The sequence below is a fragment of the Neovison vison genome, chromosome 4 (genome assembly GCF_020171115.1).
Source record: "Neovison vison isolate M4711 chromosome 4, ASM_NN_V1, whole genome shotgun sequence".
In the NCBI taxonomy this organism is placed as follows: Eukaryota; Metazoa; Chordata; class Mammalia; order Carnivora; family Mustelidae; genus Neogale; species Neogale vison.
This window is the reverse complement of record NC_058094.1, coordinates 34,612,222-34,622,143: the sequence shown is the minus strand read 5'-3', so window position 1 is coordinate 34,622,143 and position 9,922 is coordinate 34,612,222. Positions and strand designations below refer to the sequence as shown.

Genomic DNA, 9,922 nt, shown 5'->3' with positions numbered 1-9,922 from the left:
AACTTTTGTAGCAACATGGACGGGACTGGAAGAGATTATGCTGAGTGAAATAAGTCAAGCAGAGAGAGTCAATTATCATATGGTTTCACTTATTTGTGGAGCATAACAAATAGCATGGAGGACAAGGGGTGTTAGAGAGGAGAAGGGAGTTGGGGTAAATTGGAAGGGGAGGTGAACCATGAGAGACTATGGACTCTGAAAAACAATCTGAGGGGTTTGAAGTGGCGGGGGGGGTGGGAGGTTGGGGTACCAGGTGGTGGGTATTATAGAGGGCACGGATTGCATGGAGCACTGGATGTGGTGAAAAAATAATGAATACTGTTTTTCTGAAAATAAATAAATTGAAAAAAAAATTGGGGCAGATGGCAGAAGATTTACATGCCAGCAATCTCAAATGGAGTTCTCAGGAATCCTGTTTTTGGAAGCCCTTTACCATGTTGCTTCCTTTCTCTTCTCTCTTCCCTTCACTTCCCTATGCTTTCCTCCCACCTCTTCACCCCAATTCTGTTTCTTTCCAATCCGGAAACTAGTTTAGTTATGTCTTGGTTTGTCTCCATTTACCCAAGCTCCATTTATCTTCCATTTTGCTAGTTTATCAAAGTGTTTTCCTAAGCAAGAACATCTCCTTTCCCAGGGGAATACCAGTACCAACTTTCGAGATATTTTTAATATTATAGGAGGGCAAAGTGATTTTGATTTCTATTGTGCTGTTAGTTTCAAATATTTTTCCCACTTTGTTTAATAAAAACACGTATCTTTTTCCCTTGAAGAAATTGTGAGGAAAAATAGATGTTTTCTATGTAGTTTTTTGGTGACTTTAAGCTTAAAAGGTACTTCCTGGTGGGGAGTATATGGATAGTTGGAGTGAAAAGTATGGCATGTCTGCTATACACACGACAAACTTAGCATGCTGCTATGTACCGTATAGAAAAGTGAGCTTCTTCTCTTTCTGTAAAACACATTCTCTTGCTATTAGAAGCTGTTAGAAAGCGATCATACCCTGCTTATATTAAATATGCTTGCTAATTTTGGAATGGGATATGCTAGATCTAGTAATAGAGCTGACTACATTACACTGTCTCTTAAGTATAGCATGGTATTTAAAACATTGGAAAGTGTCAGGAGGTCAGAAGTGGATGCACTTGAATTTAAAATTTAAAAAACTGAGATGCGAATTCTGCTTCAGGGCCACATATGAACAAACAAAAAACCCCAAAAGATTTCAAATGCAGACCCTAAAATTGCACTATCTAAAGCAGTTACTACTAACCTTCCGTGTGTAATTAAATTTCACTAAAGTGAAATAAAATTTAAAATTCAGTTTTGGTCACACTAACCACATTTCAAGGGCTCAGTAGCCACGTAAGGATACTACCATATCCATAGCACAGAATAACACTTCTATCATGGACGAAAATTTTATTGGGACAGTACAGTACCAACAAAATACTGCCTTTAGGCCCATTTTTGTGATCACAGATAAAGCTTTTGGAATTCCTGACAAGTTTTCAAAGCTGTGTTATAGAACTGGTTGTCAGAATTGCCTGAACTTCATCCAGAATTGGTTAAAAAAAAAAAAAAAAAGGCAAGCAAGAAAGAAAACCAAATCAGGTTGTGGATAGCTTTGTTTGCTGACTTTCTGTCCAATTTAATACTGAGGTTTTAAGAAATTTTGGGGTGAATTTCTACAGCGACACAGAGCAGGAAAGGTATGAGATAGCTCCGAAAACCTGGGTCCCGTAATGTACAGTAATCCTGGTGATCATTTACTGGGTGTTTTCTGTGTGCCAGCTACTGTGCTAAATGCATACTTCTTCAATCCTCAGAATACCTCTAAAAAGTGTGTATCATTACCAGCATTTCACAGGGGAAGAAACTGAACTTTAGAGGCCTGAGGTCACACAGATAGTAGTAGAACGAGGATTTAAAAGGAGGCATGTTTATGCTTTTGTGCTAAACAGCTCTGTTACCTCTGGTTCTTCACTTTCCTCATCTGTAAATCTAAAAGGACTAAATTAGAAAATTCCAAAGTTCTCTACCGTTTCTAAAACTGTTCTAAATTAGAATAATACCCCCTTATTTTCCCAAGCCAATGAAATATGCAGGGTTCAGAAGAGCGGCTTGCTACCTCTATCTCCCAAAGAACATGCTTTTTCCCCGTCCATACCTTTGTTCTGAAACCTTTTTTGGTTTCTCATTATGTAATATGGTTTCAACTATTATGATGTTCATCACGCGCCACACACACTCCTGAAGTAGATAACGTGCCCTCTCAAGGCAAGGAGTAATTCGCTCTGGTAGATAGATCCTAAAAAAATTTAGCGGAATGCCTAGTGCACAGTATGTTCCACGAACATTTACGGAATTAACTGGAATGGACTGGAAGGAAAATGTGAATCAGCTAAAGTAAACTGTGAAGGGTACTACTCAGAAAACAGGACTGCCTGGAGAAAACCCCGAGAGGAGCAGCCTGTGCAGGGGGCTGGAGACTAAGTCTGACCCACAGAAAACCGAAAAAGTGGCATAAGGTTAGGGATGGTGGCGATGACGTTCACAAGAGGCGGACCAGACAGCGTCAGGACACTAGCAGAGGCGGCAAAGCCCACCCACCCCGGAACCACCTCTGTCAACTTTCCCGGGTCTCCCGGCCTCCCGGGAGGACCTCCCGGCCCCGCCCCTCCGGGGAGGTCGCCGCTGCGACGGCAGCTGCGGCTGCGCAGTGGCGCGCGCGTAGGCGAAGCGGCGCGCGCCGCGGTCAGCTGACTGCTCCGGCTGGCACGTGACTTGCTCCGTAGGCGCTGGGGTCGGGGAAAGCCGTGAGGCCGGAGCTTAGGTCCGGCAGGGATGGAGCGCTGAGCCGTTAACGTCTGCAAGGCTGACCGCCTCCGTACCTGTTAGTGCAGCCACTTCGTCGTTTGACACCTTTCTGGGTCAGTGAGCGATGGTTACCCCGGATGGCCAGGCCGAACCTTGCGCTGCGGTCGCCGTCTGGGAGGGATGGGGGTGGGTGCAGGGGCAGAGGCTGTGGCGTTGGAGCTGGCTGCATCGTTGTGTTTGGTTTCTCGGCGTTGGTTCGTTGAAACCTTGGGCGTGGGTTCTGTTTCTAAGGAAGAGGAAGAAGGGAAAAAGAAATGGCCCTAGGGGGTACTGAATAGCCGAGACAGGAAGGAGAAACACTGCGGGTCTGGGACATTTCTCCTTGGAAGGGGTGAGGGGAGCGAATACACGCCTCTTGATTTAGAGGGATGAAATGCGACAGAGTGGCCCAGATGAGGATCTGGGGTGGTGTGTGTGAGGTCACAGCGAGCTCAAGAGTCTTCACTGGGCATACGCGCTTGTGAGTCGGGAGATGACAGTTTAAAGGGCCTAGCAACCCTTCACTACAGGCATGGGACTCTCCCAGAGGATGCAGGGCCTTTGTAGGCAGGGGAAAGAACAAGAATCCAGAGAACTCAAACTGTTTTTTATTAGATGGGGGAAAGATAGGCAAGAAACCCCTGGAAAGGAACTTGAGGGGGGAATCACGTAAGGCAAATTGAATCACCTGAGAAACGGGTAAAGAGAAGCAGATACTCTTTTCAGAGGAAAATTCTGGTATGATAGGGAAAAATAAAATGTTTCAGCGAGAACTCAGTACTTAGCACTACTCTGGGAGTGCAGGAACGGGGCTGTAAACGGTCCAGCCTTAGGAGTTCGAACCGATGTTGGGGAGATAAGTCACACACACGACACATTGAAGTACAATGAGGCTGTATGTAATTATCAAAAAAATTGCTAAGTGCTTTGGAATTGTGGAGCAGGGACAATAGTATGAACTGACACTATCAGGAAATATCCTGGAGGAAAGGCAACGGGGGTTGGATCTCTGCAAGCCAGTGGGATTTGAACAGGTGGAGAGAAATGAGAACTTTCTAGGCAGGGAAAGGCGTCTAGGCAGGATTTGAATGCCTGAAGATGCAATGAAAGAGTGGTTCTAGGGGAGTCCAGCTTTGTGGTGATTTTGAATTATAGAGAAGTGAGAAATAAAGTGGGGTCAGATACTGAAGACTTTAATATTTACTCATTCATTCTACTGATATATATTGAGCTATATACCAAGTACTATGCTGGTAGGAAGGTTTAGAAGGTTTAGAAAACACTCTCATAGAGTTTCCAGTCGAGTGGAGAAGATGGGTCTTAATAATTATGCAAGTGTGAAATGTGTTTGGGAGGAATAACAGTGGTGTGAAAGAGTTTGTAAAGGACATGGCCTTTAGAGGAAGTTCAAAGGAGGCTTTTTGGAGCATATGACTTTCAAACTGACATCTGAAAAGAGGCTAAAAAGGGTGTGAAAGTGTGAGTAAAAAACGTTCAAAACAGAAGGAACAGCATATGTCAGTACCCTGAGATGTGAAGAAGAGTAAAGCTTTTGAAAAGTAAGAGGACTAGCAGGGTTGAATCCGGAGAGAAATGCGTGAGAGAGGCAGGTTGGGGAAGGCTGGGATTGGGCCCAGCAGGCCTTTTTATACTAAAAGCAAAGGAAAGCCAGTGAAGATGATAGGTAGTAGAGTGAGTTAGATGTGGTTTTTAAAAATAACATTTAGTGAGAATGTGGAGGGTGCAAAACTGAATGAGGGAAAACCACTTCAGGAGGACACTGTTGTAATTCCAAGAGATGGTAAGGGAATTTAGTAGTTTCCTCCCATAGGAAATGGAGAGCCACGGAAGGATTTGAAGGTGGAATTTCTCTTTCCACCGAGGAATTAAGGAGAAGGTTTTACCATATTCACTTTTAGAGGAGCTAAGGAGTTGGGAAGGGAAAGAATGGTTAGATTCTATTTTGATCCTTCACTGAAGGTAGTTATAACTACCCCCTAAGCAGTCCTGAGGACAGGGGAGGCTGGATCATTTGGGGGTTGACTGAAGGTTCCTTTGCCAAAATCTGTTTTGGCCTTCCAGACTTACCCTTTGGTAATGTTACTTCTCCAGAGTACCTGTTATTGAATAGCAGTAACAGGGTAGACTCAGTTACCTTTCATGTTTATTTTGTCCTGACAGGTCTTTGAGAGAGAGTAGATGAAAATGCATTTCATTTTATAGATAGGAACCTTTCCAGACCCTTGGAACTAGAAACAGATTTGTCTCAGTCTGGCAGAACTTTCACAGGGTGCTGACTGCTGGTGTACTTTTCCTGCTGATTACCTACATAATGCTTAACCACAGCCGTGTCTAGAGAGGATGAATTTCCTGATTCAGCACATTGGCACTTTTGGTGAACTTTTTCTTGTAGGACACCTTCAAGGGATTTGGCATTGGTGGTCATTGCTTTCAAAACTGCCGGGTGGCTCAGTTGGTTAAGCAGCTGCCTTCAGCTCAGGTCATGATTCCCCCGTCCTGGGATCGAGTCCCACATCAGGCTCCTTGCTCGGCAGGGAGCCTGCTTCTCCCTCTGCCTCTGCCTGCCTCTCTGCCTGCCTCTCTGTCTGCCTGTGCTCGCTCTTTCTCCCTCTCTCTCTGAAAAAAACAAAACAAAACAAAACAAAACTGCTTTTCTGTAAGCTTGGGTCAAGCTAGTCAATTTACAGTTGCACTGGAGGGGATAAAGAGCTGCAGAGTGGAGCTCACTGCGCTCAGGTTGTCAATCACAGTTCTTTGGCAACAAGCAAGTCTCGAGTGATGCTGAAGACCGAGCCTTGGGGTTGTGTCTCCGAACTCCCGGATCTTTTTCTCTTTTGGTGTATCTTGCAGGGACTAGATAAAATCTAAAGAAACAGTACTCGGGATCTGACAGAAGCAAATGCTGAGAGGTAGTGTAATTCTGCTTTTAGAACTGGGCAGGAGATGCTTGTTTTTAATTTTTGGCATATCAATTTTAGGGAACCTCATTGACATTGGCTTTTGCAACCAAAAAATATTTAGGGCTTCAAAAATACTATTCTGTGATTATTTCCATAACTTGTGAAATAATTCCATTGGCCAAAGAGCAAAACTGGAATGCCAAAATAAACCTTTGCAGAGGGATCTCCTTGTAGTCCACCACTTCCAAAGCATCTTCCTATTGAACTTGAGTCTGTTTAGGGGTAGCTACAGTTTTGACCTAGTATCTCCTAGTTAAATTTTGTTCTTGTGTATATTTTGATCTGTCTGCAGAAGTAAATCTTTTTCACCCTCTGGATGTGGAATTATATGCTGTTTCAGATGTAAACTAATTGATGTTAGATTCCCATTTCAACAACTCTTTTAAGACGTAGTAGAAATAGAAACTATTAATACAGTGACCTTGGAAAGATAGCTCAGGTCAGGACCCATGATATTCTAAAATTTCTTACTGACACGAGTGAGCCTTGGAACAGGAAATTTCAAACTATGTTCTTGATAATGAAGCACAATTATTTTCTAGTGGTAATCTACTTCTAATGTTATATCACAGTGTAAATCTGCTTTATACTTATTAAGTTCCAAAAGGAGCCAGGTGAGCTGTGGAAGAGAAGTGCTTTGGTTACATCAGTGGGTAAAAGAGGATTAGCTCTTTGTCTAAAATGGGATGTGTGTGTATTTGAAAATAAAATGCCCGGTAGGTGCAAAAAATGGTGTTTTATAAAAAGAAGCTGGTGTGGTTTTAAAGATATTGGAAGCAAGCTATCAGTGAATAGGAAGTTATTTGTAAATTAAGCTGATTAGCAAGTGGGTTAACTTGACCATGAAGGTTTTCTTTATGAACCAGGCTATAGCTTAATGTTTCTGTACGGGTGTTACTGGCATTTTGGACAAGATGGTCTGTTGTTTGGTCCCCATCCACGAAATGCAGTTAGTAGCCTCCATGTTGGGACAACCTAAAATGTTCCCATACAGTTCTCCTGGAGGAGAGACGTACCATTTGGTTATGAAACACTTGCATGTGGTGCTACCATTTATTTGTCGGACAGAAATTTGAGTGCTTGTTAAGGGACAGATACTCTGTTAGATATTGAGGGTAAAGAAGTTAAGAATAGTATTTTAATAAACTAGCTGTAAAATATGTATAGTCTCTAGTCATGTGATCTTGGACAGATGATTTCATTAACTGTTCTTCCATCTACAGCTGGGGGTGGTAGTAACATCTTTGAAGAAGTTAAATGCAAAATTGCATAGCATATTGACGTGCTTATCACATAGTAAGTGATTCAGTAAGTGGTTGTCGCTATCAAACAGAATCTCAAGCTTACTGAAGTGATGAATTGGGAAAAACTAACTTGAAAGTCTGTAACTTGGTGAGTTTCAGGCTACATTGTGTTAGAGATAAAAGCACCTTCTGGTGGAATGTGATATTGTGGTCCAATCAGTGTTATAAAATACCAGCCCAAAATGAAAGGGAAGTAACACTTTGGGAGCCATGAGTGTAGATTCAGGGATTCCCCTCGCATGGAAGGAATTGTTCGTTCCTTGGGTCATTGCTGAGTTGCCTCTGGCAGAGAGGAAGTCTCTGGGAGCTCAGAAGGTCCTGATGATTACTTTCAGTAATAGGTATACAGTGTCCTCCCGCCATGTCTACCAATTCACCTACCTTTACTAGAAATTGCAAGAAATTTTCCCTTACATGCCCGAACACAATCCACCCCCCACCCCCCAGCATTTCAGTTTTTATAAGTGATATTTATGTAAAAGTTAAGGCTTGGCTTTTACACAGTAATTTTTAGCCAACTGTGATATAAGAACACGCTAGTTTAGGGGCACCTGGGTGGCTCAGTCAGTTAAGCTCCCAACTCTTGATTTCAGCTCAGGTCGTGATCTGGTAGGTCTTGGGATGGAGTCCTGCTTTGGGTTCTGCTTTCAGCTGGGAGTCTGCTTGAGATTCTCTCCCTCTACCTGGCTTGCCCCCACCCCATCCCCACTGCTCCCCTGCTCATGTACTCCCTTGCTCTTGCTCATGGTATTTGCTTATACCAAAAAAGATGGTAGTTTATAAAATATGTCTGTTAAAGATAAAATTGTCTTCCATCTTTAGATGTATTTTTGGCATAAAATTCAGGTAATCTGTAATGGGATTATAGAGCAATTTTAAATATTGCAGTTGGAAACAAAAAGATTAAGATTTATTTGAAGAAGGTGTGTATGTTCTGACAATTTCTAAGTTTTTTTCTGTATAAATCATGAGACTACTCCTTGAAAGGTAAAATTCCCCTTTTAGTTATTGGAAACTTTTAAACAAGTTTTATTACCAGTAAACCTTCCCACAATCTCAATTACAATGCTTCTGTTTTGAAGGGTAGAATTTCAACATTTGAAAAGGAAACAGTTGTTCTTACTTTTTATTTTTATGGTGTTAACAGTTTCTGGGGTAGGATGTGGCACTTTTTAAAAAAAATGAATGGATGGTGGTAAATCTTTTGCACTGATGAATTCTCTTAAAGGTTGATGTGTCACAGTTGGAAGGCAGTGTGATATTTCGCTGACATCTGAGGTGTATCTTCTTGCACTTGTAAACAATAGGCTACTTAGTAAACTTGGTATTTTCAAGGACTGAAAAGGAGGTTGTTTTGCATGTAAACCACCTTCAGTCTTAAGTTGTTGAGAAATTTTATTTACTGTGGAAAGTGGTTGCATTTCAGAGACTATTGGTTTGTTGAAAGCATTGAAATCAGTTAAGTATTGGAACACTTACTGGGGTGCTGTACTGTTTTCTGTGGTTGCCGCTGTGTTGGGTCAGGGTCACACCTTCAAGAAGACATGACAGCAGGTCTCTCTTTGACCTTTTATCCTAATCTTTTATATTGTTGTGATAGTTATTGCTTTACTGTTTTTTTACATTGACATCAGTTATGGTAGGAAAATAATCTACAGCCTTCAAATTCCCAGTAGTGGGTTGGCACAGTAAATAAACGATCTCAGAGCTTTGTACCCAGGTTTTCCTTTTTCTTTTTCTTTTTCTTTTGTGTTTCTCTTTTGCTCCAATGTATTTTTCTTTTTTTAAGATTTTATTTATTATTAGAGAAAAAGTGTGGATGTACACAAGCAGCGGGGCGGGGTTGGGGGAGAGGGAGAGAATCGCAATCAGGCTTTGCCCTAAGCGTGGAGCCTGACTCGGAGCCTGACTCGGGGCTTGATCTACGTGTCCCTAGCTCATGACCTGAGTTGAAATCAAGAGTTAGATACTTAATAGACTGAGCCACTCAGGCACCCTTCCAATGTATCCTGCCTTGATTTTTCTTTTTTGTCTCGTCACTTGAGTTTTCCTCCTACCTCTAATGGCACACACAGACATATCTGCTCATATAGACCTGTGTGTACATGATTGTAAGTTCCTTCAAGAGAGGGAGTGCATTCCATTTGTTTTGCTTCTTAGATCCTATCACAGTTCTATAAACTTAAGCACCCACAACATTTGGTGACATGAATGATATGACCCTGAAAACAGTTACACTCAACAAGAGATGTGAGACAAAACACCAAATAGGTATCTGCTTTATTTAATGTGGTTAATTACATGGATTTTTTTTTAAAGATTTTATTTATTTATTTGACAGAGAGAGATCACAAGTAGGCAGAGAGGCAGGCAGAGAGAGAGAGCGGAGGAAGCAGGCTCCCTGCTGAGCAGAGAGCCCGATGCGGGACTCAATCCCAGGACCCTGAGATCATGACCTGAGCCGAAGGCAGCGGCTCAAACCACTGAGCCATCCAGGCGCCCAATTACATGGATTTAAATGGGTTGGAGGGACCATACTGAGGGGAATATACTGGTTTGGGAATATACTGGTTTGGGATTATAATAGTGGATAATAAGCCTAACATAGTTAGGCTTAGTTGGGAAAATCTTTTTGTTAAGGGAAGTTTGAGTTGGTTTAGACAAGAAGAGAAGTTTTGTGCAAAATGGACTGTCTGAGCAGAGGCAAGGAGGAAGAGAACTAAAGGCAGGCAGGCCTGAGGTCAAGGTTGTTAGAGGTCAGGAAGATTGTGAAGGTAAGGC

The 9,922-nt window shown here is 42.3% G+C and overlaps 1 protein-coding gene across 1 annotated transcript in view; it reads left to right on the top strand.

Moving 5' to 3' along the window:
• Positions 1-2,744: 2,744 nt before the first annotated feature.
• The window catches only part of ATP6V1C1 (ATPase H+ transporting V1 subunit C1), a 42,783-nt gene continuing 35,605 nt past the window's right edge, over positions 2,745-9,922 (top strand). The window contains exon 1 of the mRNA XM_044245173.1: positions 2,745-2,930. The gene's annotated coding sequence lies outside the window, so the exon portion shown is untranslated. The remainder of the gene's footprint in view (positions 2,931-9,922) is intronic.